Below are 25428 nucleotides of genomic sequence, written 5' to 3'. Positions count from 1 at the left end.
AAAGGCGAGATTCTAGTTTGAACAGAAAAGCGTGCTCCGTTTGCTTATGTGCGCACCTGTACACTATCACAAGAAAGGGGATCCGCGTAGACCACATTCGTGTTTACGTCGTACGTAAGGCTTTCTTCATATTTTTCTAACACCCAAAGTGTTAATTCCCCTGAAGGTGACTTTGGTCGCATTCCGGCCGATTTGCAAGGGGCAGAGAAAACCATAGAGATTATATACACATTGTCATGAGATTGTCGGGCTCCTTCTGAATGTATGCTATTACCACTGGTTTTGCTTTGCCAAATTCTTCTTTCCGGTTTTCCCCTTTCATGGTTTTTAGTTTGTGGGTTTAACGTCCCACAGCGACTCAGGCTATGAGAGATGCCGCAGTGGAGGACTTCGGAAATTTCGGCCACCTGGTGTTCTTTATTGTGCACTGACATCGCACAGCACACGGGCGCTTTGCTTGTCACCTCCAACTAAAAGCAGCTGCTGAGGCCGGGATTCGATCCCGAGTCCTTGGGCACAATAGTCGAGCGCCGTAACCACTACACCATCCCGGCGGGGCAAATTTCCCCTTTCATCTACCATTGATTTTCTCCAGCAATGTCTCGGTTATGGCAGCAATCCTGTTTTGCGCAGTCTCGCTACCTTCTTGCCTCGCGTGCGTCATGTGAAGATTCGACGTGAGCAGTGTGGATTGTATATTGCCAGAAAACGGCCTCTTAGCTCTTTTTGATTCTGCCGAATCAAATGGTAAAAATGTTTCTTTGCCCTAGAAAGGTAACGCCAGCATGCACTCATTTCGCCCAGCTAAAGGTGGGGGCATCTGTTTTGGTTCATGTCTCGTAAAAGTTTTGTGCAACGTTTCCCGTGCTCCAAATGACACAATTTTAGCTTCACTAAATCAAAACAGATCTAACGCAAATATTTTGATATGTTGATGAATATTTGCTAAAACCAAACAGGAGTAACACATGTTACAATGATGACATTGCGGCGAATTGTGTTTTACTGTTTGGACAACATAGCAACGGCGTCTTCTTCACGAATGCGCTTCCTGATAAAAGCTGGATCCAATTTTTAACTTCATCGTCTAGGCTTCTTATCTCCCATCGAGCAAGTGAACACAGATTCCTAAAAAATGAGTGTGCTCTGCCCAGATTAGTTCTAATGATGCAATATTGTGTCTCTATGTCACCTAAAATGCACATGATTTCCCCACATTCGGCCTGAATTATGAAATATGCGCCCTTCAGTAAACATAGTTCTGATCGTCACACGTGCGTCTCTTTCTCTGCTCTTCGAGTAAAAAGTAGCGGTATTTTACTTTCTTCTAGGCAGCGCTCCACCAACTCGCCCCACAATATATAGTGTATTTAATTCACCGGCTACCAGCACTACAACTAACATTGATGGCTCGTCAGAGAGGTATTTCGCAACACGGTTATCTGCAAGGTAAACGGGCAACCGTACACTGTAAAAACAAAAACACCTTATTAGGTGTTTTCGCATGTCTATAACTAACACCCATGCACCCTTGAAAAAAAGTGACTTCAGGGAGCCAGTACACCCTCAAAGATGGTGCTTCGGTTGGTCATAACACCCTTCTATGGGGCCAATGCACTGGGGTGTTTTCATCACCTTTACACCCTATTGCAGGGTGGAAGCAGTGGCATTGCACCCTTACACCCCTTGATAAAAATCAGTGCGGATAACGTCTATATTGCATTCCCTAATTAGGAATTACTATTGCCACTACACGTTCCTTAATGCTTTTCCTATGTGCACATTTGCAATCAAGCTTAATGGTATTCCTTTTAACCACCTGTAATGCTAAATGAGCATGTAAAGAGATGCTGCATGCCATTATTTTGACATCTCGAATGGCCCATGCCAGTACGATTGTTTTTTCAAATTCACAGAGCAAGTTACAAAAAAATGTCACACAGAAGGAAATTGGAAGTCTTTTATTCGGCATAGAAGGGTCAGGGTTCGGGCTAATGGGTGCTCGGGTGCTGGTGGAGGGGGGGGGGGCAGGGGGGCACTTGTGTTCTGTTTCTTCATTGATGTGCGCTATGGAACCTCATTTATTTAAAAATACTGCCACTCTCCACCGAGAGCCTAGCAGACGGGCAAAAACATACATGGTAGGTACGTAAATACCTAAAAAAATGAAAGAAGCAAAACAGTTCCAACAAATGCAGACAACAAAGTCTACAATTTTTTTCAAAAACAGAACCGAACAATGAACACAACAGCATGATGACATTTCTTAAAAAACAACAACAAAACGTTAAGTCGTATGCAACAATAATCGCAGTACACAATATTAATACTACGCTTTGTCAGTGTCAACACATGCGCTTGCATAAAATTCGGCCTTAAGCGATGAAATAAAGCGTCGTGCAGCGCATCTTGGCTTCGACACGCAGACGCCCAAAAAGAGGTGCTCTATAAAGCAGCACAAATTGTCAGACCCCTTGTCATATGTCAGATTGAACAGCCAAAATCGACCCATTATTGGAACAATACCCTAAGTAGAGTCGATGACTCGAAGAAGCTTCCGCTGCTGAATGAAGGGGAAATGCTCTTCAGCTTCTTTGATGCTGCTCCCAGTATATCCGACGCAAGGCGTGGCAGGCTTTTCTTCCTGTTTCTTGATAAAATTGTGAAAGAAGTGCATAACACAGCAGCTGTATAAATATGCACTGCACCTGGCAAAAGCAAATTCAACATATTTTCTACTCTATATTTAGAATACGCCAATGCCCCTTTAGTGTACAGCAGTGTGCTGGAAAAGGGCCCTATCGGAAACCACTGGTGGTTATCTCACAATTAGCAATGCAGAGTATACTGTTATGGTTGGTTCAGGAGGCACAAAGCCAGCAGTCTGATCAAGTCATAAATGAGAGCACATAAGGTCAACCCATTTTTATTCATGCAGCATGCTGTTGAATGGTAATTTTAGATTATGCAAGCTATTTTATCAAACAAAAATGGCTACGCTCGTCAAAAGCACCTGGGTTAGAGAACTTCTATGCTGCCCCACGAACTTTTCATTTCACATGAACTGGAATGCTTATTATGATAGTTAAAAATGTAAATAAACAATAAACAGCACTGGAGCACGCTGTTTACTACCAAAATATTAACAGCTGGCTCAATTGAAGGCTTCAAACAAGGCCTACAACATACCCTGCACTGGCCAAGTAGATACTGCAGAACCAAACAAAAAAAACGTGGAAAGAGCATGCTTAGTGATGGGGCACTACAAAAAAAACAAAACAAAGTGCATGTAATACATAACACATAATGCATTTCTGAACTTTTGCACGTCTTCTTGTGCTAAGTATGAACCAGCCAAGCCCTAGGTCATCGCAATGCTTCCTGAAGTGTTTACATTTAAGGTTTAGTAACAAGGAAAAAGTGTTCTCGCTGCTCTATGTTGCAGTTCTGAAACTTCATCACACATTATTCATTGAAAGTGTACACTGGAGCTTTGAGCTGAGCGACAATTACATGTGCAACAGCAGAGCATTACCAAACAACCAAACAGCAGAAGCTCTAAAAAATGTCAACACTGAAGCATGGCATGTTAAACATTTTCCACGCATAGCACACTGTATACATAGACATCCAGAACATCAGTGGTGAGCCTCAAGAAGCGGGAGGAAGCTCAAGTGTTCAAGAAGTTGTAATCATTATAGCGGCAGGCAGTCTAAGCACTTTGAAATACTAAAGTTTCGAATACTAAAAATATGTTGACTAACTTGAAATGCAAAAATACCAATTTGGATTTATTGAGAATGTTTACTATAAATGAGAATGTCTATGACAGTGCCACATGGTTAATGCATGAAATGTTAGCATCTGTAGTTGAAGGCATTATATTTACACAGCATGAACCTTGAAACACAGCAGTATTTTCTCCCAACCAATGTGGTAAACCTAATCTCAGAAGAATTAAAATTATTACATCATTCAAACTTGGCTAGCAAATTACAGCATTTTTTAAAAATAACTATTAAACTGCATTACCCACCTTCAGAAGCCCGTAGAATAAGACAATGTGGCAAATATTTCTTTTGAAGCAGTCTCAGATTATATATTCCAGACATTAGGAACATGTTATGTTAGGTAATAGCATGCATGAGCAGGTTGAGAGACCCCTTTCCAGCAAATGCTAAACCCCACCAAGCTGCCTGCAAGAGCCATCTGATAAAGCACTGCTGGTCCACTGCAGCAGAGTGCTTAGTCAAATGGTACACTACACCAATCTTGACATTACCAGTGCTTCATCGGGTGACTCTTGTATGCAATACGATGTGGTAAGCATGTGATGGCAGGAGTCTCTTAAGAGTACTTTTGATTGTACTTACAGTGCAAATAATCCTTTCACAGCAAAGAATTCACAGTTGTGATGAAAACTTGTGTAGTATTTCTATTTGAATTATGAATCACTAATACATATTACAAGTTAGACTGTAAACCATTTTAGAAACAAAGAAAATTCGCTAATAATGTCGGTTTCAAGTAGGCTTCCTGAATATTCAAATGACAAAGAGAAAACTTACAAATGATACAAACAACATCCAGAGCTCCCGGCTGGTTCCCAATGTTTGCCAAGAGTTGCAGAATGCATACTGTCTGTAAATCTACAATAGAAATAAGCAACACAACAATGGTGTACCTCCTTGCAGGTAAAAAGAGACAGCCGAGTTTTGAGGCGATAATTTATTGTCTAATTTAGGAAGGCAAATAAACAAAATTGAAAACACGTAGAGGCACGCAAACTGAAAGCCAAACATCTGACAGCAAAAATTAGCAAAGCTTGTGAAGATTTGAATCAGGTATCACCGAATTCTCTGCTACTAGTTGAACAGATTCGAAAAGGCTGCACCATTACAATGAAGAAGAACAATAGGTAATTTAAATTTAGCTAACGCGAAAGTTGTTACATATGAAGAAATGCACAGGCTAGTTATGATTTTATTATTCTTTCTGATGCTCAGCCATGTTTTTAGTATATCTATAAGGCAATGCAAAATGGCAAAAATGTAGGCATTTAGCGAAAAACTGCCAATTAGATAGCACATGCAGCAAAGAGAAGGAAACAGCTTAATACTTACGCTTCTTTCTCCTTTCACGCATTCCCTCAGAAGATACTTCGAGCACCCGGGCAATGTCCTTTTTTCTTGCACGAATGGTGTCCTTCAACACCAAGACAAGTGTCTTGTTAAGGCCAATTTCGACTGCCTCTTTGCCGTCCTTCTTGATCAGCATGTTGACGTCATGTAAGAACTGCAAGTTTGTGTGAATGGTAGCCATAAAGAATTCATTTTACTCAATGTTTCAAGTAATTGAATATTAAAAATCATTGTACAAAAGCTAAGGCAATTGATGCCTTTGTACATATCTGAAAAAAAAAAAAAAACTGTCATTAGCAAACAGCAAATACAAATATTTACTAAGGTTAGAAAACTGCAAAAACCATCAGTATTTTGCCACTCATCGCCAAACTGCAAGCAATATTAAGGAAAGTCTAATATAAAAAATAACAAAGCAAAAATTATGATCCTCCTTCCCTCAACTTGGCACACGGCTGAATGGCAATAAAATATGTAATATATCTCTAAACTAAGGGTCCCCGCTCAGATTTAAAAAGTAGGTTTCAATTCTTAGAGACAATTTACAGACATGCATCGTTAGCATATGAAAGTCAAATTGTTTTCTGGGCCCTTTAAATCAGTAAACGCTTTCAACACATACATTACAAATTTTTTAAGAACAGTAAGTCACAAATTTGCCTGCAATATGCGCACTGTGATGAGCAAAGAAGGTAAACATATGCGCCTAAGGCTATGATAACCGCTTCATATGTACATTTAAGCAAAAGACAAAAAAAAATAAACATCTGGTCAGAATCAAACTGTGTAATAGCAACATCCGGTACAATATTTGGCCACAGAATTCAAGCTGTCGACTTCTACTTGAATGCTGAGGCATCAGTATCGAATATCCATTCATTCTAGTCTAAAGACACTACAAAAATCAAGTAATGCGGTCAAACAGTTATGTTGAAATGTGACCACAAAAATAATGAAAACTGGATGGTTTGAACCACATCAGCTGACTTAGCACGTGTGCAAGTGCCTTAATTGAAGTCTTGCTGAAAATAATATACGTACCTAAATGATTCTTCGAGAGCGAAAGTAAACGCCATAACAAAAGCAGCATAATAAAAATGCAAATTCACACTCCATGCAACCGCAAAATATGGTCCCCGTAAAATGAAAACTGCTCCCATTGTGATTAAAAAAGGCAGATCCAGACGCGGGGAAGTTAACATAGGCTGATGATAGCGGCATATAGTTTACACAGTTTGGAATAAACTATTATGCAACCAGGCCGGCCGACCAGCGCACTTCGATGCCGAGAGCACGAGCGCAGAGGCGTGCCGAGCTGAACGGCCGCCGAGAACGAACATAGCCTCCTCGAACAAAAAGTTTGAACAGAAGGGCTGCGGGAGGACGCTCCCCGAGCAGCAGGACGGTGCGCGCCTATGCTCTGAGTAAATAAAAAAAAGGGGGGGGGGGGGGGTCGCAGCGCTCCGAGGGAAAGAAGATGACGAATCATGAAAGAGGTTTCAGGAGAGCGAGCGCGAAGTGTAAAAGATAAGGGAGGAGGGGGGAGTCAAGAGTGCTAGGAGAACGCCAACATGGCCTTGCCGCACGAATGGAAACGGTAGAACAAAACCGAGTCGTTGCGAACTGAGCGCAAGTATCAAACTGTCAAGAAACGAAAATCGTTTCGTGAACCTCCTGCGCGTACAAAATGCAAGGAAACGTAGCACATACATTATTTCTAAATAAGGGAGGAGGGGGAGGGGGGAAACAAGAGTGCTAGGAGAACGCCAACATGGCCTTGCCGCACGAATGGAAACGGTAGAACAAAACCGAGTCGTTGCGAACTGAGCGCAAGTATCAAACTGTCAAGAAACGAAAATCGTTTCGTGAACCTCCTGCGCGTACAAAATGCAAGGAAACGTAGCACATACATTATTTATGTTCAAGAAAGTTGAGACTGATGCTCTTGCGCGAAATCTGCGTAACTCGCCGCGACATCTACCACATGTGCGATGTCATTTTGGCAGCCAGGTGAATACAAGCGCGTGTCTCACGTTTTCATTTCAGCACATTCTGGAGCGTTCCGGCACAAAAAGACACAGAATGTAGCAATCCGCTAGGACACTGTTCCCACAAAGCGCAATATGCGTGAGAATAGGCTTACCTTTACAGACGATTGCGTCAGCCGCAAAGTACGCTGTCCGCCTTCGTATCACCGGCACCGAACCAACCAGTGCGATTTCAGCGCGAGTGCAATGTAGTCAGCGCATATACCTCTTAGTCACGCAGAAAAAAAAAATCGTCCATGTCTTATTTCGAACCTCTCAAACATAAAGCGGTGCAGCAGTCCTTCGGCCTGAGCAAAGCAAAAAGAAGCCCGGACACTTGCCGACACGATAAATGCCCGTTTGCGTTAAACACCACATGTAGAAGGCACCTCACAAGCGTACACACTTCTGTAACACATATGCATGGGAAATGCAACACATTTCACGAGGGTACACAATCGAAGAAGCACATTCAGCATTCGCCGAAACGTGGTCGAAACGCAACCCACAATGCTAACGGCCATATTGTGAAATTTGAAAAGAGCGTTCGTAGCTACCGGCGGCCTCCTGGCGGTGAAATTTTGTTTCAGTTTCTGTTTCAGTTTTAGAAAGCACTCGTGTGTAATTTTAATTTTAGCGTTACTTTTGGTGCTTTATTTAGGTGTTGGGTTATATTAGCAGCGCCGCTTGTGTATAAAAGGCTACGAAGTTACGCAGCCATATACCCCCAGCATGTTAGGTGATATTGCTTGCCCGTAACACCCTAAGGCATATTCTCCAACCAAAGCACCCCTTTGGCATGCAAGAGGTGATTTCCAATGGCATGAACACCCTAGACTCAGGGTGTAAGGGTATTTTGAATTAGACAAATGCCCAAAAAGGTGTTTTTGTTTTTACAGTGTATCAGCAGAAATTTTCTACTTAGTTATGCGAGTTCTAAAAGGCGTAGGTTCTCGACACGTCCAGGTAATTCTCTAGACCTCCCGCTTTCAGCATTTCTGGTCACATGCTCTTTCTTAGCGCTGTTGTCGACTTCCGACTGTACCGGAAGTGATTATTAAAGCCCGATATCCGATATTTATAGCCCCAACTCAATGCCACCTCCATAATCACAGGTGAATAAAAGGAAAATTACTCTACCCCGCGATCACCCTATCTGAGGCTCCAGTAGTGAGCCGCGTTGCCTGTCAACTTGTTTCACTTTTCCTATCTATATCATGATAAGCTTGTCTACAATGCGTGCATAAAAGAGCGTTTGGATCACTGAAGCAGCTGCGAATAAGCAAGGTCTTCAGGAGTGACTACTGAAAAAACTTCAGAATGGTTATTCAGCCAGTTTGGTCTCGGTGGCGGTACAACAGAAGTGGTGTTCCACACTATATCAATTATATATATATATATATATATATATATATATATATATATATATATATATATATATATATATATATATATATATATATATATATATATATATATATATATACACATTCTTATTTATTTTACAGATGACTGGCGCACTAATCACGTACACCGTAATCCTTGTCCAAACCAGTGACCAAGTCGCTCAGCGGACGAATGTTAACGCGACAAGTTCCGCCTTGTAAACAAATGTAAAGATCCAAAAAGGCATCGATGCTTAACCATTTCACTATCTTTCTGTATATTCTGCCATATGTGAATTCAAATTAATAAAAAAAAAACTGGCCAGCTACAGCGTACATTTCTATAACCACTCGCAGTATATGCATTACTGCCACTGCGTTATGGTTGGGAACCTTTCCACCAGGACGAGCAAATTCTAGCTTTTTTATGAAAAAGATGCCAAAAATATATCTACGGGAACAGCGCTCTCACGAACTCATGTTTCCTAGTGCATAGATGTCACTGCCTTTACTGGTATCGCCCTCACACGGAACACAAGCTGAGCGATATATATATATATATATATATATATATATATATATATATATAATCAACAAACTATGGTCAGCAAGGCTAGCCTTTTCTCTTTTCTTTCTGTAGAAAGGGTGATTGCTCTCGTCATACTCAGAGAGCAGCAGCAACCATCAGAAAGCAGAATCCAATAAGACGCAATAAGACTGCCTATTGATCCGGCTTGCTCTCTAGGTGGCACCGAATTCTTGTCGCCAAAAGTAGAAGCACTGTACTGATAGTATACGAATAATTAATAGCCTTGGCGCGTAGGTCCATAAGGACTTCTGACCACCTACCGTTAAGTGTCGTTTGGGACCCACAATCTATCTGGCGATTTCTATCAATGTGGCGCTCGCCTCGGAACGTATTCAAATCGCCACCTTTGCGGTTTTAGTCAACATTCCTTCATTCAATAAAAAGGATTCATACAAGTCTAATATTGTTCATAGGCTGTCAGAGAGGCAATGCCATGATCTTAAAAAATTACTTTATTCAGCATACTGGCTGTCATGTACGCTGTGGGTTCCTCCAAGCACCGGGAAAACGAACGATCGGCTTTTGTGTGTTTGTGTATGAAATGCGCCCAGCGAAGCGTTGGCGGACTAAACACATTCCCGAAAGCAGAGCAGCGACGCGGCGGTGGGGACCAGAGAATCGGCGCCGGGAGGACGGCAAGGAGGAAAAATGTATGGCTCCCGCAAGACGCACTGCCCGTGTCATCCGAGCTGGCCGCTGCCAGCAGCTGGGAGCGGGAGCCTGCAGCGGTCGCCGGCTTCTGGGAAGCGTTCGAACCTCGGAGGTGTTGTTAGCTTGAGACGCGAAGACAGCCGTGGACCTGGAGAGTAGGACTCTCGGAGGCAGAGAGGGGTCGGAGCGAGCACGGTGGATGAGGGTCGAGAAGCGACGACAGAAGGGACTGAACTGGAGTGTCGTGCGGAGAGGCCGCGCTCCGAGTGATACGTACGAAATGCGCGCGATTTGTAAATAAATTCATAATAATCAGGAAATGCCAAGTGTGGTCGAGCTTCGTCGGAGAATGCCAGAGGGGCGGTGCAAGGGACCTGCCTGACTACGGGGTTTGCCGGCAGGCTTACTAGCACGGTATTCATCAACAGAATTAGTTACTCAACTCTACTTGAGATGTTCTGTATGACCTGATATCATTTGGCCCCCTCGTGTGTGATCACCGACGCGGCGGCAGCGGACGGAGAGGATTCATCCAGAACGAAGGACATTTTGGCTATTTCAGTGGCATGACGACGAGACTTGCACAGACGTACTTTATCACCATCTGCCTTGCCTGCTTTTGCGAAGGTTTCTCAAAATGCAGCTGTAAGGGAGGGAGTGCCTTACTCTGGCTAATTTTAAAACGTTTCCCGGCGGCGGCGTGCCTCCCTCACCTATGCAAGCCCGGTCATGGTTGGTGGGTCGATACGTGTGTGCCTCGGGCTCCTTCCGCATTTCCTTTTTTACTGCGAGTTTATAAAAGCAGCGGTGCTTTCCGGCCTGGTGAGATTTGCCGTCAAGAGAACTGCTTTGTTAGCTTGCACGCTTCTTTTCTTTATTGAATCTGCTTGTATAGCCGCCTTTTCTCTATGCAAGATTAAAACGGTGTTATTTAACGACGCTTTGTTGTGTCGGGGACCTTTATTTGCCTGGCAAAATTCAAATACCCTTTCTCTGTTGCCGGATTTGAAATAGCTATCAGGTAAATTAGTGCATTGGCGGTGCGATATCGGCACCATTTGAATCACTGCCGCGAAGCCACGTGTTGGGACTTGAACATAGAACTTAGCCAAACAAAGCGACAGCACAAGCCAGACGGGAAAAATGCTTGGTCATTGATGGATAGCTTTAAGTACTTTCGCACTATTCGCCTCGTGTGCTGGTATGAGGGCGCTACCACTCCCGAACTACGAGCGCCACCTACCGCACAGCCGGTCGCGTTCCGCCACCAGCGCGCATTTCGAGAATGACAGTCGCGTGCTGTTTTGCGACTTCAAGCCAATTGAAAACGTGGGTGAGTTTTTCAAAGGTACCAGTGTTCAACGTGGCACAGATTTGTATGCTTATCAGAACATTTACGGCGTTCGTGAAGAAATTTCCAGCGCCGTGTGGCCGTCGGATGTAACCGAAGAATGCGTGGCCAAGATGCAGAGCATCGACTACGACGTGCTGCTAGAGGTAAGCACCTTGTTTTAGCTAGCAAGTGTAGACGTGTCTCATCTGTTATTGTTGTTCCTTAGGTTTCTGGAGGTGATCGGAAGATAGTGAAAATCACTTGCACCTGCAAGGCGGGGCGTGAAGGCTGGTGCAAGCACGCTGCTGCGTTGGATGTTTATGTCAGAAGCCACCATCATACGTCGTGCACGGACCTGCCATGCACGTGGAATAGGCAATCATCTCGCCCAAAGCTCGACACGGAGAAGTTGATAAGGATCTATTTTCAGGTAAGAGCAATACTGATGTTTACGATCCTTGCCAGGCCAATAATTTAGCACGTTTTCAAACATGTTTACTTAGGACGCCCACTGCCAGCGCCGGTACTGCAACCACTCGACCAAGCCGTCGTTCACGTGCAATTCCCTCGCGTCAATTCTCCATTCAGGCATTTGCTTTATCACGAAATGTAGGCTTTACAAAGTCAAGGAACACCACCCTCAATTTCGGTTGAGGAGACAAGCAGCTGTGCAGAGGTTTGTTATTACTTTACACTTAATGTGAGACATCTGGTTCTATGCAGAGGCCTGTACTAATACTATGCATGCTTTATAACAGGTTGCATCGAGAACGACAGCTCCGAGTGACCAGCTCCGAAGCTCACAGAATAAAGACAAGGAAGAGCGAGTTTAAAACCTTGCAGACAGCCTTGTAAGGAGGAGTATTTTCTCAACTGCGGTGACTTCATATAGTAAGGAACAGCGTGGAAGATATTTCAGCACCTCACATCGCATACTATTTGTGGTAGTTTATATTTAGTAGTGCAGAAGAAGAAAGATGTTGTGACTGCATGAAATGCCTGCTCCCTGGCTTTCTGAATAAATTTGAAAAATGTAGTCATTCACTTTTGCAGTCACCTTCAAAAAAAGCAGCCCAAAGTTCAGCCAGAAATGGTGTCATGGAATTGTTTCTGTCTTACAGTATCAATATGCACTTCAATATGAGGACTTCCGTCAATTTTTACTCGCCACAGGCAAACAGATGGAACCCCTGGAACGTGCAGAGCTAACAGATTACTGCAAACTACCATTCATGAGGTGCTTTGAACATTGTGCTAGATTTTCATCTTTGAGGTAATCAGAACTTTATTTCTGGCAGTTGGGACTTATCATCCACCCTTAACAGCCATGATTGTGCTGCAGCCCGGATGGTGTCATCGCATCCAATGATCCTATTCGACTCATTGAAATCAAATGTCTATTTTCTTTGAAAGATCATGTCCTTCTTGATCATGAGAATGAGGTTAGTCATATACCATATACATTATATTATTGGAAAGCTAGCAGTTACCAACACACACCAGTATTACACTCAAGTAATTATAATGTTACATATTTTGGGGATAAAATTATGCCTCTTTTTTGTGTGCAATTCTAAATGCAGTGTGAGCGTAGTAGTGGAAAAGGACGATGCTTTCTTTGCACAGTTTATCCCAAAGCTCCAAAGCTTTTACTTTTCGCACTTGCTGAAAAGACTAGCAAGACAGGGTCTGAAACCTCTGTGCACCCTGAAATATTTAACAGTAGCGTGTGATGTAAATAGTGTCAATGGGAATAACAATTTCTTCTCAAGAGCCAGCTATGGTGTAATAAAATCATGTACTCTGTAGTGTCATAGTAAAGCAAAGTTAATAATACATCTGCATGCATCACAGCACATACCCCTGCATGATATTCGAACAGAGTCAAGACAAAACGCAGTACGCCCAAGTGGAATAGTTGTAACCAAACAATACAACAGCACAGGTCAAAGCTCAATGAAAAGCATCGCACCCGTATAGCACATCACAATTCAACAAAGCATAAAGCAGGATTACAACAGCCGCAACTCGGCCTCACAATACACACACTTCAAAACAGGTGACGACAAAACAATATTCAAAGGCAGTTCTGCATAACACAGCTGTGCCTCATCAATATGGAAAGTTTTGTTTCTGAGCTTAACTTTCCATACACTAACTCCCGCACAGAAATAAGCCACAAGAAAAAGTTGAGCAAGAAATAAAATTTATATTTTGTATGTTTGCGTGTACAATAAAGTTCAAAAAGAAAACCTTTTGTAGATTGCTCTGGCTGGAATGAAAACATATTTACATGGACATGACATAGCTTGATACATTGGTTCATTAAGAACGCCTGCCTAAGGATGTGCACATATACACCAAACTGGAATTCATCGTCTGTTCTACAGACAGCAACACCATTTCACAAGGACTGCAAGTAATAATAATAATAACTTTATTTCACCACCACAAAGTACATGGTGGCAGGATGCCTACAGTAAAAGATGCCTCTTGGGCAGCTTGACAAGGCCACAGGCACCTAGGCGTTTACTTTGGCAGCAAACGTAGCACACAATATTTAGAAAAACGACAATACATGTACGGAAAACTACATAAGCACATGACAAGTATTCGTCACAAAAAAAAATAAAACCACATACATAATTATTTACATGCAAAATAAAATAAAATCACCAGGTAGAATTTTTACTTTCATAATGGAGTGTCACTCAGTAGAAAATATTCAAGCAGTTTTTTTATTGAAATGAAGGGAATTTAGGAGACGTGGCAGCGTATTTTCCAGTGTTTGACAGCCGTATGTTGTTCTGTATGTTTTAATATGCCACTTATCGATGTTTCTCGTTTCGTAGACTTTGTAGCTGAGTTCAGTGTTAGCCAGTTTATGAAAAAAATACGTGTTATTAGTAATCTCGCGTTTTAGAGCGCGGCATAAATGAAAGTTATACTGTTTAGTAATCGGAAGTATTTTATGCTTAGAAAAAAGTTTTAGTGTGTGGTATGTTCTAGGGACATTTTCAAGTATTCCTAAAAAGCTTTTTTGTAAGATATGCAACTTTCTTAAGTTTTCTTCTGATGTTTTACCCCAAACTAAATGGCAGTAGCTGAGGCGAGAATGAAATAAAGAATGATAAACTGCGAGCATTGCTTTTGAAGGCAAGATGTGACGATGGCGATATAGCAAACCAATTATCTGCGAGAGTTTGTTTGCAATAAAATAGATGTGATCATCCCAGATCATTTTTTCATTGAATACGACGCCCAGCGCCTTAAATGTTGGTACTATATCTAAAGGAACGCTATTGAAGTGAATATTTTTTGTTAGTTTAACTGTCTTATTCTTTGCTTTAAAAATGACTGCTTTAGTTTTTGTGGCATTAACATGTAAGCCGTTTTTTTCTGTCCAATCGTATAAACGGAAGAGTGCAGAATTTACTATATCTATTAAGTCATTTACGTCAGTTCCTGAAAAAAATATGCTCGTATCATCAGCATATCTTATATATTTTGCAGGAGCAAATACCTGCACAATATCATTGATAAATATAATAAAAAGAAAAGGACCCAATATGCTACCTTGAGGAACGCCACGAGAAACCGGTTCTATATCTGATCCATATTCTTTAATGCTGACAGCCTGCCTTCGATTTCTTAAATAGGACTCTACAAGAGATCCTGCGTGACCTCGAAAACCATACCTATGAAGCTTTCGGATTAGTATTTCATGATTCAACAAATCAAATGCTTTTGTAAAATCTATGAATATGCCAACAACAATTTTATTTTGATCCAGCTGTTTTAATATGTATTCTTTCTGATCTAATAGTGCATGCTCAGTAGAACGGTGTTTACGAAATCCATATTGTGAATCTGTTAATATGTGTTTTGCCTTTTCAAACTTCGCAAAGCGTCTGAGAATTAATTTTTCAAGGGGTTTCGAAAGTACTGGTAGCGCTGAAATAGGCCTGTAATTGTCCAGGTCGTTTTTGTCACCTTTCTTATATATCACGGATACACGAGCAATCTGCATTTTGGAAGGAAAGACAGCATCAGCAATGCATAGATTAAATATATGCGTGAGGGGCGGAAGGAGAATATCAAGGACAAACCAAATAGGTTTTATCTGCATGCCATCAATGTCTACACTTGTAGCATTATTAGGCTCTTTAAACACGCTTTGTACTTCATTATCTTCGATGGGGTCCAGAAATATGGTTTCAGTGCTCAGAGGGATTTTACTGAAGTCATTGTACCCGCAGGGGGGTTAGGAAGGTTAATGAAATGCTTGTTGAATTGGTTAACTAATTGTTTATCTGATATTTTAACCCCATTGTGGTTTGTAACGATAATATCGTTATGACTATTGTAGGCAGAGAAAAGATTATTTAATTTTTTCCACATAACATCCGTACGACCTGTAGTAGCTAGCTGGTTTGCATTGTACTCTTTTTTTTGCTCGATCACGTTCTTTGTTTAAGCGATTACGGTATGTTTTTAATCTCTGCAAATCACTGCGTTCTTTCGTTTTGATAAATTTGTGATATAAATTATGCTTCTCAGTAATTTTACTCATAAGTTGACGATTAACCCATGGTTTTCGAGTAGAGCGGTTTCGCCTTGCTACTTTTATGGGAAAAATTTCTTTATATATACGTTTAACGATGCCTAAAAACAATTCATATGCCTTGTTAGGGTTTGTTTCGTGAAGAGTACTAGTGCAGTCGACAATTTCTAGTGTTACTCTGAAGTTAAGGAGAGTTTCATTATTAATTACCTGAAAGCGGTCTTTTGAACTATGAGGCTTAATTTTAGTGTTTTTAACGCAGAGAAAAACAGGTAAGTGGTCACTGATATCATAAGTAATGATGCCGGATGTAAGACAGTGAGCTTCAAAATTCGTTATGAAAACATCTAGTAAAGACGAGTAAGAAGCTGTGATGCGTGTTGGTGAATTGATTACATTCGAGAGACCGTGCGTCTTCAAAAGAACGTGTAGATTTTTAGCATGCGTATCCGAGACTAATAAACTAATGTTTATATCACCACCGAACACCAACTTTAAACAGTTGTCATTAACATACGAAAATAATGATTCAAGAAAATGAAGGAAATTGGTAATGCCGCCATGAGGGGGACGATAAAACACAACAAAAATAATATTGCCGAGACAAATGGACCGAATTTCAAAATCGCTTGTAGATGTAGTGAACATAGGTGGCAACTCTGGCTGAAATGTTTTCCTAAGCAAAACGCAAACACCGCCTCCGCGGCCAGTCACGCGGTTTAAAAAAAATGTTTGATAACTATCTAACCGAGGAATATCTATAACACTGGCGCACCATGTTTCAGAGATCATAATGATATCAAAAGATTCATTGCAGGACTGAAGTAAAATTGATAACTCTAATTCCTTGTTTCTGATTGACTGAGCGTTAAAATGAAGACACTTCATGCTCTTTGCAAACCTTGATCCAATACGGCTTTTAAATTCGCCAGAATGAACGTATTGGGTAAAAATGCTAGGGTCAATGCCAGCCATGTAATGTATATGTAGCCCTAAGTGAGACGTTCGAGGTCACATGCTTTGCTTATGTGAATTGCTGACATACCATCAGACTTTCTTAGCAATACTTTTCCGTTCGAGTGCCACACATACTTGTGATTGTGTGCCTTTGCCCACTCTTTTACTTCTTTTAACAGTTCTCGATTTCTTTTAGTCAAGTTTTCCAGCAGGTGCAATTCATTGCCCGAATCGGCCACTTTCCTCCTATTTAGCCACCACGTGTCCCTGACGCTTTGCTTAGTGAATCGGCAAATAACGCCAGGAATCTTATCACGCCTCGCTGGCAATCGACGAACTGCATCTACGTCTTGATCAGTGAGCGGTGGCAGCTGGATTTTTTGGGCGATAGTGTTAAGTTCTGTCAAAAGGTCTTCATTATCTCTTTCCCGAATGCCATGGAATTCCAAGTTTGCTCGCCGATGTCGCCATTCCAATTGGTCGATCTGGTCTTCTAGGCACTCAGCATTTTTCTCCTCTGCCTCAAGTTTGTCTACTCTGCTCTTTATTTCCTTTATGTCACGTTCATTTTGTTCTACGCGCTGCAGCAAGTTGGATATCTGGTTGGACATGAACTGTACGGCATCCTCGATGCCATCGACCGTTTCTTTCAGCGGCATTAGGATGTCAAGTTTTTGATTGATTGTCTTAAGCATGAGCCATGTATTACGCTGTTCTTGTTCAGCATTACCTTCGGATTTCTCAGGTTGTTGTGACCGAACTTTTGATCCTCTACACTTCTGGCACCTCCAAGCTTTGCGATATACGTCGCCTTTTGATTTTAACGTAGTCTCAGAGACGCCAGCGCATTTACCCATATGGTATATAGTGTGACAAACAGTGCAGCATACACCATCATTTGACTCTGATACATTCTCATTACATTGAGGGCACTCAGAAATTTTAGACATGGCAAATGTTTTGGCAGCAGCAGCAGCAGTAGTATAACGAAATTTAACTAAGACACATAATGACAAAGCCACCAACCTTCAATCGTATGCGGAAAACGAATTAGTTCTGGGTTCTTGTGGCCACTGCTGCTGCCAAAGTGACAAACACATCACCCAGGGAACAGGTGAAACCAAGGCTCCATCTATGTGTCCTAGCACAAAAAAAATACAAAGTATTTGTTTTAGTCAGAACAATGTGAATAAAAGCATTGTACTATACTGATTAACTGAATGTAAACAGAAAATTTGGTTGAACCCTTAGCAGAAAGAATTGTACACAACATATAAAAACTCACAGCTCAAGAACATAAAGTAAGTTTTTACTGGGTCTCGAGCCACATCAGGATAGAAGCTACCGAAAAAGCTGATGCATGTGCCGCACTATCCCGGACTACTGAAATTACTGAATACCACGTAGAGACAGCATGAGTCAGTACACAATAAATTGATAGATAAATGACAAAAGGCCTGGGACAAACAACAGAGCAACAGATCGTTTCGTGAAGCCCGGCTTAGGAGAATGGAAGTCGTTCAAGCACCAAGAGCATTTTATTGAAATAACCTTACGCCGTCTCAACATCGGTCACAAACACCTGACATGCTGCTGACTAACCCCTTCAGTGATAATGAAATTCAATTAAAGCCACTAATAAACTTCTTAACCTCATGGCGCATGATACACTCAGTTTCTTATTGCCAGTAATAACAACACAGCAATTATAACAGGATGAAAGGAAGTAACAAGGCATGACGTAAAAAAACAGTTTGGTGCATACAAATTTTTAACCGAAGTTATTCGCATTACCTGGCCTAATTATCAAGCCACTACTGCATTAGGTACTTATAAAAAAACTACATTCTGGCGTAGCATATGCGTAGGATCTCCTTTCACAAGTACTTTCTTCCTATCGGGCCTATACACTGTTAAAACTCGCATTGTTCAAGACATGGGCACAAAAAATTGAAACTCATTGGTCGTCCACAGCATCTTGCACATTTATAATTGGTGGCTGAAAGTTCACAAGTATACAGCACATCCGCATTATTTCACACACGTGGCGAATGAGGTCCATTGGCACTCAGCAATTCACAATGTTAAACAACTTGAGTCTCTGGATAACTCTTTCCATATCGACCCGCACCCGAGCAATATTACATGTCGCTTGGAGTTCTTCAAAAGAAAACTGTGCATTTTCTCTTGAAAATGGAGGCAGAACCTCAATGCCACTGTGACTCTCTGTCGGTGCCCGTATTCCAGGGAAGCCTTTGTCAGCTAGCACGACATATCTAGGCTCTATCCGGTGCAGGAAGCCTGAATCTATCGTAATGTAATTATCTGAAGCAGGGCCTCTATTGGCATGGCTCCATTGACCGACCACAAGGGTCGGTCATAGGACCTTTGCTTTTCTTATCTATATTAGTGACATGAATGTTATCTTTCACTCGGATGTAACAATGCGGCATTATGCAGCTGACACAATTATATATACTAAAATAGCATGTTCTGACGACCAGGTTGGACTTAACGAACATTTCGATCATGTTTACCGTTGGTGCAAACAGTGGCAAATGGACGTAAATAAGGAAAAAACAGTTTTTATGCGGGTGACACGAAAAAAGACCCCACTTGACACTATTCTTTTAAAGGAAACAGAAGAATACAAGTTTCTTGGTATTTACCTAACCAGTGACCTGAACCGGTCTGTACACGTCGACCATGTTTTCAATAAGGCGAACTTTAAGCTAGTTACATTGAGGAAGAAACTACGTGGGGCGACGCCAGAAGTATAGCTTCTTCCGTAAAATATGACTGTGATGTCGCTTTTCACATATGCAAGTCATATCTGGCTACCTTATACTAGAAACAATATACAGAAATGTAAGCGGCTTCAGAACCGAGCGCTTAGATTTATTTATAACGCCTACATTAGAACACGGTCTGTTACATGTCTCAGAAAAAAACCTGAACTTGTTATTTATATCAAAGAATGAGATACAACAGGCTGCCCTATTGCAAAAACCAGTGCCACTGGGTGCCAGCGCCCCAGCGCCATACCTGATTATGGCGCCAGTATGACGCTGGAAACTGGGCGCACTGGGACGCGGCATACTGGGACGCCCCGCACTAGCGGCACTGTTCGCCCGGAGAAAAAAAGGCGTGGGATAAAAATTAAAAATTAAAAAGTAACGAAACAAGTTAGGTACATAAAAAAACCTAAAAAATGTAAAAAAAAATAATTACCGCACCAAGCGCGCCTCGAACTAAGTCCCTAGGCACATATCGATCACTAGCTCAGCACGCTAACCACTCGGCCATTTTTTTTTCTTTATTTCCTGGCTTTAGTTCATACCATTTCACAAGAACACGAATAACACAAAACAAAGTACATATTGGAAGGTCATCATCAGCCAATGTCAGGCTGGCTTCGTCTCAGTACATTAAAACTCCCGCAACGACAGCAAAGGCTCTACCCTTGAGAGCCATTCGGGAGGTTCAGCAGCCACTTTCTGTATGGCAATAAACAAATTCACACTTTCTCGAAAGTATATTCTAGCGGGTCGAGCATCCCTGTCGCAGTGATAGCCCGCCATTCTGGAGCGCCATATAGAGTGGAGGCCCATGAGAATGATTAAATCATACGGAACGCCATCTTCATTATCAATGCTTAAATACCGGATGCCGAGGGAGTCTAGTGGAAATTCTTTCTTTATCGTACGTTGCAAAACATCCCAGAAATAAACCCCTTCCCAACAATGCAAAAAAACATGGTCTATTGTTTCCGGCTGCTTGCAGATTAAACAGTGCGCCCCCCACGGTAAAAAAAAATCCCTTTCCTCCAAAAACTTCTTTACTGATAATGTTCCGGTGTGTAATTTAAAGAAAAATGTCTTAGCTCCTGGCGACACCTGCATGTTATTTACTCTCTTCAAGACATCTCTGCCCGGACCTCCACTGTATAAGGTTCTGTACAAGGGTTGTGGCAAAACAATGCCACATAAATCGCGATACAGAACTGGAATTTCTTGAAACATTTCCGCATTTCATGCCATGACCCGCATTTATAAGGGTGGGACTTCATGTTTCGCAGTCTACAGGCCATTGCTACCGCTCTAACAATTGCAACTTCTTGATCACTTTAGCTTGCTGTCTGCTCTCGCGACTTGCAACTAATGTTCTGGGTGCCTATGCGCGCTATTTTGTACACTGGAATCATTATAACATGTGGAGTTTGACATCGCTGGCAAAGTTACCAACGCCGGCTCTTGGGTGGTGCTCTACTACCGTGGGCGTAATTTTCGCTGAACACGGAGCTTTAGTAGAAGCCTTCAAGAAAAAAAGTGCGACCAAGCTTCAATACCGGCAAGCGCCGCAGCGATGACCCTAATTGCGTTTAATTGCACCTTATTTGTATGTAAACATTGCGGGAAGCGTTGCGCTGACCGAGGGCTCGGTTGCTTGATACGCAGAGTAAAAAGGAGCGCAAAAGCTTATGAAACAGGGCAAATATTATGTATTACAAGCGCTGTATGTTGTTGCTTTTTCTCTCATGGGCCCATCGCTCCGTAGACTACTCTCGTCCTGGTTTTAGTTTTTCTTTCTGCTGTTTATACTGGGCCGTGGTGCAGGCTACGCTCGCCTGCGATTGAGCCCGCATTGAACATTTTGGCAGTAATCATTGTGTTAGAGTGCCCTTAAGATCAGCTGTAAAGTTGGATATGCATGGTAGCCCACATTATTCAATTCCAGCTTTAGTTGTGCGTTAATCGTCAGTGTGTCATGAGATCGAGGCGCGGCGGTCGTTGTCTCTCTTGAAACGCTCGAAACGACCTATCGAAACATGGAAACTCTAGAAAAACGATACTGCCTTTGTTTTCTTACAAAAGCGCATCGACTTCGCAGCAAAAAGCGCTTGCTTGAACCATATTTTTAATATGCCTCCCGATGGTCGATTGAAAGTACGCTGTTGCCCTGTTGGCCCCTGAGGGATGCTACTCCGGCTGACGCCGCAGGCCGCACCGGCTATACTGGGACACTGGGACCAGTGTGGCCCCAGCGCACATACAGCGCTTTTCCCAGTGCATCGCGGATGCCAGCGACACACAAAGCGTCAAAAGGCTAATCCCAGCGTTTTTCTCCCATCACACCAGTGCAGCCAGTGTCTTCCCGTTGCTGCTCCAGTGAATATCACGGACCTCCAGCGTGCCCAGCAGATCCAGTGCAAAACCAGCGCGAAAATCTTACTGGTTTCGCATTGGAGACGCTGGTGTTTGCAATAGGGTGGTTTTCTTTTTTGAAATCTAAACGTCGTACTATAGCGTGCATATTAAGAAACACTACACCCCAGATGTTAATTTTCACTCACGAAAAAAGCACACGACACACAATAAACCATTAATCTACAGAACCGATTGCTTCAAATATTCCTTTTTAGTTCAGTCAATAGACGAGTGTAACAAGCTGTCAAATGATATTTTCATTCTTACAGAACTTACAGCATTTGAAAATGCTTTGACAACGTAGTTGTTAACAGTATGATGACTCCCTGATGTGCTGTCCCAGTCGGAAAAAACTACAGAAACTTTTGTGATGTGACGCCAAAATTTCTGTGCGGTTTTTGACGGGAAACCTGTTGTGACAACAGAACATTTTGCAGTAACATCAGACATTTCTGTAGTATAAACAGAAAAGTGCTACATTACTACACACAACATATATATAATACAGAAAAGCTAGAGAACTACAGAGAAGTACTACAAAACTGCGGGAAAATCTGATGGTTACGACAGAATTACATAATATTTGTCGTATTTTTAACACAGTTCTGCGGTTTTTTTCGACTGGGTGTGTAATTTATTCGAGTAACTAAGAAACGTTACTTCATGTACTTATTAAATTATGATTTGCTTCTTGTTATATGATAAATAACGCTGTACGGGTTTCTTGCAAAGTGGTGTGTTGTCTGCATGCAGGTACCAATGAACTGCATAGTTTTATCGTTTCTTTTTCTTCATGTATGTAATATTGTTATTGTACTGCCACCCGCAAAAGTTTGCGGGATCTCCAGCGCGTGGCTGAGCGGCGGGAAACTGCATTCCTACGCCATCTGCCGTCAAAGAGCACGGCGTCGAGGCTCACGGAAATGGCACGCCAGGGGCGCTTTGCGCATGCTGTCCTTTCTTCGCTATCAAGCATGTCTCGTCACTAGCTTCCCCGTGATGCGCTTTTGCCACTCGTGGCAGCCGCTGATGTGCCGCGTCATCATCGTCGCGTGTCTGCTTTGGCGGGTAAGATGAACGACGAAGCACGCCGGTGTGTTTTGCTCGACGCGCAACGTTGTCACGGGGAGGCTAGTGACAAGACATGCTTGATAGCGAAGAAAGGACAGGCATGCGCAAAGCGCCCCTGGCGCGCCATTTCCGTGAGCCTCGACGCCGTGCTCTTTGACGGCAGATGGCGCAGGAATGCAGTTTCCCGCCGCTCAGCCACGCGCTGGAGATCCCGCAAACTTTTGCGGGTGACAGTACATATCCTGCAACTCCTGTCTTGGCACATGCTGACATTACGAATACATAAATAAAAACAAAAAAAAAAGTAGCAGTTTCATTTGGCAATACAGCAATGAAAAATTTTATAGTGTAGCCACCTTTAAAATCAGAAAAAAGAACGCTCATCTGTTACACAGTGGCTGGCTCTTTTGTCTTTATCTCTGTACAATCAATGATGTATCGGCATCATGGGTAGTGCAGCCTAAACCAAGCAGGCATTATTGCCTGAAAAACTTGAAGGGATGGGGATGGTATCCATCTCTCCATTGAGGTTACCAGGTTGCTTAAAATAAAAAAAATATCCGGCTTACGGTGGTGCGATGGAGCCCGGAAAGCACCTACATACTAGCGAAAGAAACTCATAGCTTCATTTTCATCAATAATAATGTCAGCTTCTGCGAAATCGGCCCATCAACTTCTCTCAAAACGATAGATAACAGCACCGACATTAACATAGCAAAGACATTCACGCTCGCACCACACAATTCTCTAGAGGTATCCTGCCTTTTGATAAGACTGGGATATCCAAGAAATGTGCACATTCTGTCGTCTGGTCGAGAGGCGGTAGACACTTTCTACTTTCCACGTGTCAGCCTGTGTACCACAATCAACTGTGTCACTGTGAGTGACGTGTTGAAGCTTAGCCTTGTGGAACCCCAGATAGAAGCAGTGTGAAAGGGCCTTTGAAAGAGTCTTCATCAGTCTACGTCATCTGAAAAGATACATGTGGAAGGCTACCTATAGTGGCATTATGCACGGCAATATAAGTTCTCACTAGTAGCCACCAATGAAGGCATTCCCCGGTGAGCAGAATAACTCTTCTGATACAGTAAAATACATCATTCGCGTGTAACCCTAACAGATGACATCTAAATGCAGTTACAATGAAACCAACTTGCCCTCTACATAGTTGCGGAAGCTTTAAAGGCTGTCCTTATTGTTAAGCCACATCACAGGTCTTTGCATAATTTCAAGTGAAACATTCCTTTTTGCCATAGTCTACGTATCTATATTTATCGGGTGTACCACGATATTACTAATTTTATTTATTTTCAAGTGTTTGCTTGTGTCAAGGTTTTCTTGTTTGCTGTTGCTATGTCCTTACCGGAATGTTTGAATTTTTTATATTATTGCTTACATTATTACTTTATATTATTTTCCTCGGCGCAAAAACTAAAAAATAATGTGTTGCACACCTTACTATAACGTTCACGCGGACGAATATATATATATTCGTTCGCGTGAACTCTGAACTTTGCGAAGATATTATGAAGACAAGGATGAACTAGGCGAGGATATCACAAAGACGAGGAGAAGAACGACGAAGTGCCACTGCGCTGCTCGAGCTCGCTTGTGAAGGCCTAGAGTGGCTGTGTTCTTGTGTGGTTCTCTGTGCAACTTGGAGAGGACTATTATCCCTGTTAAAAGACTTTAAACACCCCGTTTCACTTGGTGGAGGTGAGGATATCCTGCCGTCCTGGAGCTTCGAAGCCGCACACTCCCGACAACAGTCATGACCGACGCCAGCACCCCTAGTCCAACCGGGCCCTCGTCCGCCATCTTCTGCGCTGGAGCTTTGCGCCTGCGGGATCCTCCTATATTTAGCGGAACCGGCGACCTTGGCGTGGAAGACTGGCTGGCTTCATATGAGCGGGTTAGTACTCACAATCAATGGGACGGCGCCCGAAAATTAAATAATGTAATATTCTACCTAAAGGACGTGGCCAACTTGTGGTTCCGCAACCACGAGGCCGACATCACTTCGTGGTCTGCTTTCAAGACCAGTTTTGCCGATATCTTCGGCCGACCTGCCGTGCGCAAGCTGCGTGCTGAGCAACGCCTGCGCAGCCGTGCACAGCTTCCTGACGAAAATTTTACCAGTTATATTGAAGATGTTGTAGACTTTGCAAGCGCGTGGACGCTTCAATGCCAGACCATGCCATGACTTGTCACATTATGCAAGGGATTGATAACGCATTCCAGATGCTTCTGGCGAGAAATCCAGCAACCGTCGTCGATGTTATCAATGCATGCCAAAACTTTGATGAATTACGCAAGCGTCGCAACATCACTCGGTCTTCGCTCTAGCACCAGGAACCTCTTGCAGCTTTAACACCTGACACAGACCAGTCGTCCTTGCTGCCACAAATAAACCAGCTTGTTCGAGAAGAAGTTGCCCGTCAACTATCACTCGTTCACTAACGTCCTGACGCTCCATCTCCTTTGGTGCCGAAGTTGCAACAAG

General features: G+C 42.5%; 1 pseudogene; it reads right to left on the bottom strand.

Moving 5' to 3' along the window:
* Nucleotides 1-18604: 18604 nt before the first annotated feature.
* Nucleotides 18605-23632, bottom strand: LOC146209768 (uncharacterized; annotated as a pseudogene).
* Between the last annotated feature and the right edge of the window lie 1796 nt (nt 23633-25428).

This window comes from Amblyomma maculatum, chromosome 1 (assembly GCF_055883805.1).
Source record: "Amblyomma maculatum isolate TAMU_Amacu chromosome 1, ASM5588380v1, whole genome shotgun sequence".
NCBI classification, from domain to species: Eukaryota; Metazoa; Arthropoda; class Arachnida; order Ixodida; family Ixodidae; genus Amblyomma; species Amblyomma maculatum.
This window is presented reverse-complemented; position numbering and strand designations above follow the sequence as displayed.